The sequence below is a fragment of the Microtus ochrogaster genome, chromosome 4, assembly GCF_000317375.1.
Source record: "Microtus ochrogaster isolate Prairie Vole_2 chromosome 4, MicOch1.0, whole genome shotgun sequence".
NCBI classification, from domain to species: domain Eukaryota; kingdom Metazoa; phylum Chordata; class Mammalia; order Rodentia; family Cricetidae; genus Microtus; species Microtus ochrogaster.
This window is the reverse complement of record NC_022011.1, coordinates 18,559,139-18,567,517: the sequence shown is the minus strand read 5'-3', so window position 1 is coordinate 18,567,517 and position 8,379 is coordinate 18,559,139.

The following is an 8,379-nucleotide window of genomic DNA, read 5'->3' as shown; positions in this document are numbered from 1 at the left end:
ACCGAAACAAAACAGGGAGGATCAACACGTCGGCACCAGCCAGGTGACATACTCGGTGTTCTGTGTACTATAAACGGGTCCATGCTTATTCTCTGTCAATTACCTCCCCTGTTCATACTTATATTTTAAAGCACCATATATTCAGAAAATACTTACTACAAAGGTATTAAAGCAGTATTCTTTTATATCTGAATGCATAGCAGCCTTCTGTTATTTGACTATATGCCTATCATTAGTTATGCGTCAATTTTAGTGGAGACGATTGTATTAAATCAACGCTAATAGTTTATATGACACTGCCAATTAAGGCCACCTGTGAGTAAATTAATGTAGATTCTACTATATATGATTTAATAGTGAAATTGAGAAGCCTGTCTCATGTAGGCCTCTATCTGCCCTTTCTCCTATCCCATGGATATGCATGTGGCTGGGTATTTTTCCTTATAAAAATATAGATAGCATTATTGCCTCAGGTTGGTAATGACACCATTCGGTCACTGTTTACCTGGATCTGGACTTTAGTGCTTAAAGATTAAGTGTTGTTCTGTTTCTTTGTTAATCAGATAAGAGTATCCTACACAGGCCCTTTAAAGATCATAGGTTTCAGTCTTGTGCTTGAGTATCTTGGGGTTTTCTGTTCTATCACAGAATATGGGAAGAGATACAAGTTATGTGTTTGAGTGATTGCCCTCTGAGCCACTCTCAGATGCGTAGTGACAGAGTACTGGCCATCTGCACAGCTCACCACTTCCCAGTCTCCCTTCCAGAATGTGGGTACAAATGACGTGGCCTACTCCCAGGCTGAGTCTCCATTTCAATTGAAAAAAAATTATATTTTTTGATCATGTTTTCCTCTCCCCTAATTCCTCCCAGATCCTCCCTACCCTCTCATCCTCTCAATTTTATGTTCTTGTTCTCTCTTCTGTTAAAACACAAAAAACACACATACACACAGATAAACTGCCATATGCACTGCGCCCCCGTGTCTGCGCTCTGTACGCTGACACCCAGTTACCGAGCTTCGGGCAAGGGGGCTGGAGGTTAAAATACACAGACACACACAGACAGAGAGACAGCCACATGGGCCATCCTTGAATTCCCCAAGAATACCCCCTTTATTGTGTTCAGGGGCAGGTTATATAGAGATAGTCACGCCCCAGCCAAACCCACCAGAAACCACTCTCCAGCCATCAGGAACTCTGAAGGTCTCGTGCTCAGAGCAGCTGTAGGCACTCAGATCAGGGGATTACAAGAAATTCAGGATCTGGGGGCTCACTGCTCCCAACAATAAACCTACAAAACGGAAATAAAAAATAAGCAAACAAAAGACCAATAAGACCAAAAAGAATCAAAATGAGATGAAACGTCTACAAAAATATGATTGAATTCCTTTGTGTTGGCTTACTACACCCAGGCATGGAGTCTGAAGTGTAGTGGATATACCCAGTGTGGCTCCATGGGAGGAACTGATTTTTCCTTGACCAGCAGGTATCAATTGCAGAGAGCCTCTTGGTTATGGTGGGACCCCATGTCTATTTCCTCAGTGCTGAACTAGAGCCTGTACAGGCATTGTGTGTTCTGACCGTCTCTGTGAGTTCATATGTACATCGGTCTTGTTATATGTACATATCTCTAAAAGACAGTTGCCCTGGAGCTGCCTATCATCGGTTGCTCTTACAATCTTTCTGTCTCCTTTTCTATATAACTCCCTCAGCCTTGAGGAGAGAAGTTGGATGAAGACAGCCAGTTTAGGACTGAGTATCCCAAAGTCTCTCACTCTCTGTACATTGTCCGTTTCTGGGTCTCTGTGTTAGTTAGTGTCTACTGAATGAATAAGCTTATCTGATGACGGTTGAGTAAGACATTTGGTCTATGGGTAGGGCTGCATTTCATTGGGAGGTATCTTATTGCTATGTTCCTTTAGCAGAATAATAATAGTAGTCTTTATGTGGGCCCCTGTTTAAGGTTCTTGGCCACTTAAGCAGTGTCTAATATGGGTTCCATCTCACAGAATAGGTCTTGAATCCGATCACAAAATGGTTGGTTACTCCCACAACCTTTGTGCCATTATTGTGCCAGTATATCTTACAGGCAAGTCGCTGGTGTAGACCATAGGGTTATTATTACACCGGTGTATCTTACAGGCAAGTCACTGTGTAGACCCTGTGGTTATTATTGTAGACCACAGGGTTTGCAGCTGGATGATTTTGATGATTGCCTTTCTCCTGTAGCAACTTGCAGAGTGCCTTCAAGTGCCATGAATGCTGCTCCATGGGGGTAAACCATCAAGTTGGGCACCAGCTTGACTTCTCTGTGTTCAGTGACATACAGAACTATTGTCTTCAGCAATGGGGCCTTATTATCAAACTGTGGGGAGTAAGGTAACCAATAGTCTTAGCAATAGCCTGCAGTGTTTGAGGGTTTCCACTGGGGCCTCTTTGGCCAATGACCAACAAGATGTAATCCGTGCCTGGCAATGGAGGCTTTACTTAAGATAGGTCCTCAGGGAATTGTCTACCCTCTTACTTGGTGACTCCATTTAGACTCCTTTCATGTGTGTATGCTGTAGGAAGCTTCTACAATAGCAGGTTTCCATATAGTTTTTCAAATGCCCTTAAATGGAAGCTGTCCCCCCCATCAACCCTCCTTTACCCTTCTTACCCATCCCCCACCCCATTTAGTCCTCTTCTCCCAGTTTCCCCTGTGTTGCTCCAGAACAGCATATTCTATTTCCTCTTCCTTGGAAGAGTCTCTCCTCCTGCCTAACTCCTTACTAGGAACCTAACGTCTGTTGTTGTCCAGATCGTAGCATACATATTGATTAACATATTGATGCTTAAAAGTTAACATGTACATACAAGAAAAACATAAAGTATTTGTCTTTTGGGGTCTGGGTTACCCCACTCAGAATGCTTTTTTTCCTACCTCCATCTATTTACCTAAAAAACTCATATTTTTTTCTTAACAACTCAATAATATTCCATTGAGTAAATATACCATCTTTCTCTTTATCCATTCTTCAGCTGATGCATACCTAGGCTGCTTCTAATTCCTGGTTATTATGAATAGACCCGGGTAAGTCTTGCTTAAGAAAGCAAGACTTTTTCTACATTTTTTTTTTGCCTTACATTGTTTGGAGAGAAAAGGTGTTCTGTGTGCTTCTCTGCTTTTCGAGCAATAGCAACATCCTTCTTAGTTTTCCTTTACACACGTTTCTATATCTGGAGCACATGCATACTTAGCTCAGTGAAGATCTGGGAAATTGGCTGTCTAGGAACCTCAGCCACTAGAGCTGCATGTGAGCCAGGAAAAGAAGAATGAGTATGAATAACCAGCCAGGGTGTCTGCCACAGTAACCTACACATACATTACACCAAGCTAGAGTAAAAACACGAAGCCAATTTGGGAGAGATAGAAAACTAAAAGCAGACAATACCGAAATGAAAAAGATCCCTAAAGAACGATTCAACAGCCATTAGTTGGTTCTCTGAAAGGTCAACAGAATTGTGATGGTGCTGGCAATTCCCGCAAGAAAAAATAAGAGGCAGATGCAACTTGAGATCATTTTGTTATGCAGAAGAAGCCAAGCTCAGAAAAACAAATACCACACATTGTTGCTCATAGATGGAACCTGTGCTTTTAAAAAGAGTTAACATGTGTGTGCACTCATGTGTATATACATGTGAGTATACATATGTGTATGTGACAGTGTGGATGTGTGTGTGCATGTTTGTGTTTGAATATGTGCATATATGTGAGAGTGGTGTGTGTGTGTGTGTGTGTGTGCACGCGTGCACAGTGCTTGCACACGTGTGTAGGGCATGAAAGTAGAAAGGGAACCTGAAAGTGGGAGGATGAGATCTTAAGAGAGGGAAAAAGGATAAAGGGAGGCAATGAATTACACATTCTGTGAAGGCAGACTGTAGGGCTAATTCAGGAAAGAAAAGAGGAAGGATGAGGTGCAGCACACCGCGCCCCCATGTCTGCGCTCTGTGCGCTGGCACCCAGTTCGCGAGCTTTGGACAAGGGGCTGGAGGTTGAGAACACAGATGCAGACGCAGAGGCGGACTGACACACACAGACAGAGAGACAGCGACAAGGGTCATCCTTGAATTCCCCAAGAATGCCCTCTTTCTTGTGTTCAGGGCCAGATTATATAGAGATGGCCACGCCCCAGCCAAACCCACCAGAAACCACTCTCCTGCCATCAGGAACTCCTGAAGGTCTCGTGCTCAGAGCAGCTGTAGGCACTCAGATCAGGGGATTACAAGAAATTCAGGATCTGGGGGCTCACTGCTCCCAACAATGAGGTAAGAGGGACAGGGGACCTTTGGGGGTCTCTAAATGGCTAGTACCAAAAATAAGAACAAAATATGGTAGTGTATGTACATATTAAAATGTCATAGTGAAACCCATTACTTTGTATGTCAATTTAAAAGAATTTAAAAAAATAACATAACCATTTGGGAGATGCAAACAGGCAGCACAAAGCAATAAAAAAAATTAAGAGCTTAGTATGAAATGATGCTAAGAAATTTGAAAATCTAACATGAAAGAATGATAAGGCTGATTTTTTTCCTCTAGTAAAAAATATAGCAAAACTTTACTCAAGAGACAGAATCATCTAGAAATAGTTACAAGAGTAGTCAGAGACATCTCCCTTAAAAATGCTTCATATCAACTGATTTCATAGATGAATTATATTAAATACCTAAATTACTTAAATAACTTGTAGCCTATATAAAAGAATATACAGAATACAAAGAGATGGAAAACTCCGCTCCCCACTAGTTCTAGACGGCTAACATAATCCTGCTCACAAAATCAAACAATAATAACAGGTAACAACAGAATGAGCTGCTTTAATTTCTGCATTGTTTTTGAAGAAAACAATGTCTTTCTAAATGATACAAGGTTCAAAATATTGATTGATTAAAGTTTATATCTGGAATGCAAGGATAGTTTGGCATAAGGCAACCTGCCACTTCCATCCATTGTGTTTAAAGCATCAGATTAAGCAGACAGTCAGAAAGTCATTTTGTGTGTGGTGGGCATGGGGGGGGGGGTTGGTCTTCTTGCAATTCATTGATATGGCCAATTTTTTTAAAAATTTCATAAAATTTACTTTAAAAAAATTACAAGTAAAGCCATCACACACCAACAGTAACTTAAAGAAATTATTTTAAGAGATAGCCAATAAACTGATAAAACTCAGCTGCAACTTAATGCAATTTAAAAATGCTTCAGTAAACTGAGAAAAGGTAAGAAACACACTCCTTAATGTAAGAAAGGCATATTCTGGAAATCTCCACTAAACATCACAGAGGTCTTGGGTGCAGATAACTAGCTGAACCCATTAGCTTCTCTTTTTGTTATAGAAACTGTTCTCTCCTTTTTTAATCAACTAGTCTTATAACTGCCTTAAATAAAACCACATTCTTCAGGTTTCCTGCCTACTAGGTTAAGCCATTTGTCTTGGTTGGTTTTTTTGACCAATGCAATATAAACAAGAGCTGCTGAAGAGAATTGGCCCCATGCAGATGCAATGGTGTACACCTAAGTCCCCAGCACTCGGGGAGCAGGGACAGGAGTTTAGGCATATGTTAAAGCCAGCCTATGCCACTGAGTTAGTACTGGGTCTGTCAGGACTGCATGGAAGGAGCTATGTCAGCTAAAGCCAGCCTAAGCAACATAGCTAGTACCAGGCCAGCTGGGGCTGCGTGGAAAGACAGAAAAAAAGAAACTGACTTTGTCAAAAGGTCCACATTTCAAAAGCCCACGATGTCAAGCGACCAAGGTGACATGCATTGTGATACCAGCTATGTAAAAGTTCAAGGTACACGCGGTAATAAGTAGAGCTTAGAGAGGGTCGTGGAGATATGAAAGCACGCGTGGAAATGAAACATCCCGGCATCCGAATGCATAGTAAGGGAGGGGTGTGCTTTGCCTGCCTGAAGAGTGAATTAAAACTCACAAAAACAGTAATAAGAGAATCTTGAATCAAACAGCAAATACTTAACAGCTATCGAGCCTGGGTCACATTAAATGACCCAGCTATAAATTTTGATCAAGTTATTTTATGTGCTTTTACCATGTGTATAAAATATCACACAACATAAAAATCTTCAGTTATATAAAAAATAAAGGCTTGAAGCAAAAGGTAATCAAAATAAAACTTCAGAGGTGAATATCCAAGGAGGAAGGAGGAATCCCAGCCAAAGGGCTTTGTTCTTCTTAGCTCCAGCATGATTGAACATATATGAGCCTCGGGGCTTGGCCTAATTGCCTCCTCCCCCAGTAAATAAATGTCCCAAAGCAAAAGCTAAAGGGAGTCACTTTGATGTGTCCTGTCTCAGAGATCATTCTGATGAAGGAATCAATTCAGATGCGCCATTACTGGAAATACATCGCTGAAGGACCACTCGGAGAGTAAAACCGCCCTTTGACCTTAAGTCACTGGAAGGACTGGTTTCTGATGGGTGGCTGTTGTTGTTTGTTTTGTTTTGTTTAGTGGGCTTTGTTTTTTGCTGAATTTGGTGATTCAAGAAAAGAGAAAATAAAATGTAATAGCTGCATTTATAAACAGTGATGCAAAGTAATAAATGCAAGCGAACAGATAAACATGCAAGAACTTCACGGAAGAAAATGTTTGCAATTTACTGGAAATTATAGACGGAAAGGTGCTCTCTAGGTGAGACCCTTGGTATTTTACAGGTATTAATTAGCCCCACTCAGTTGATACATTTTAATGAAATACTAATGACATGAGCCTGGTAAACTAATTCCCCAAGAACATCTCCACCATCTCCAGAACTATTATTTTTAAATGAGGAAAAAAGAGTTATCCATAGCAGATATCCAAATAAACTATCAAACCTTAATAACTGAAACAGTGTGGTATTGGCAGAATAAAAGAAAATGTGTGGAGGGCCCCAACAGGTTAACATACAACCCAATAAATTAATTACATTTCAAATCAGTAAATGGAATAAATACCTGTAGGGCATATAGGATCACACACTGTGTGAGGTTTCCAAATCCAAGCTCCTGCTGCACTAAAGAACTTAGCATGGTGAATGACAAAGCTTTAAAACCATCAGAAGAGGTCACCAAAAAGACTATGTTATGCTAGAAGGTGTAAATGCCTCCTTAGTTTAGAAATAAGACTCGGTAGTTACAAATGAAAACATATATAAGTTGGATTTCATCAATGCTAAACAGGGAGAAATTTCTTGAGACATGAACGATTTAGACCGTTGTATCTTTCACTCGTGGGTAGCCCTTCCCTTAACCATGCGTACTCCACCATGTTAAGTAAGCAGGTAGGAGAAGCAGCCTGCACAGTAAAGGCTTCTGGATGAGTAAAATTTGCCCCATATCTTGTGATGTTAATATAAACTGGTGAAGTTTTCAGGACCTTCTGTGGTTCAGCGAGCTGTATGTACTCATGAGCTGGTACTAAGTGGAAAAAGGCAAGTCAACAAGAAATATATATATATAATATATGCACATTTTTATATATAAGCACATGTGTATATAAACATACATGCATGTAAATTAAGATACAGATTTAGCACAAGACATCGTTGCTACTGTTAATTGTTAAGACTGCTGCTAACGCACAGACTTCTCTCTGTGGACGCAGGAGCTAGGATAAGGCGCAGATAGCTTGCATGTTCCCATTTTGTCTTTCTCTTCTCAAATGAGAATATATTCATGCATTACATTTTTAATTAAAAAACAGAATGTCTCCAAGGTTATCCTCTCCAATGTCAGTCTCTGTCATTCGTATCCTGAAATGCTCTCTTGGGTGGCAGAGAATGAGATGAAGTAATGGCCAGTGTGCTGGGAATTGCATTTAAAGGAGCGTTGTGCTAGGGAACATTAGTCAGCTGCCTGTGCCCCATAGAGAAAAAGGTTGAGGACCACGTTCATATGCCATTGTTTCGTTTCCTCCTGCAGCATGCAGAAACAAAAGAGGCTTCGGATTGCCTTCACATGGTCATGGTGTGTCAAAAGTGCAGGAGGGGGGTATTTTTGCACTACAGACACATCTCATTCCCACAGAATAGCTCTTTGTGCTGTGTTCTGAGCCATTTTAAATAAATAAGTGCTTCCCTGCTAGCATCAAACACAGTGAAATAAATTGCAGGGCTCGGGGGTGCATAAAGGAGCATGCGCCAGCCCTTCTTTCTCGACTATGTTGGGAGCAGAAAACATAAGTTACTATGTGGCATCCTGACCTCGCCTTCGCAGGCTTTAAACAGCCCCTGTGTGCGTTTATTCTAAATTGTGCTGTTTCTTTCCTGTTTATACACAGCCATGTTGGTGCTAACACTTGAGAACACACACACACACACACACACACACACACACACA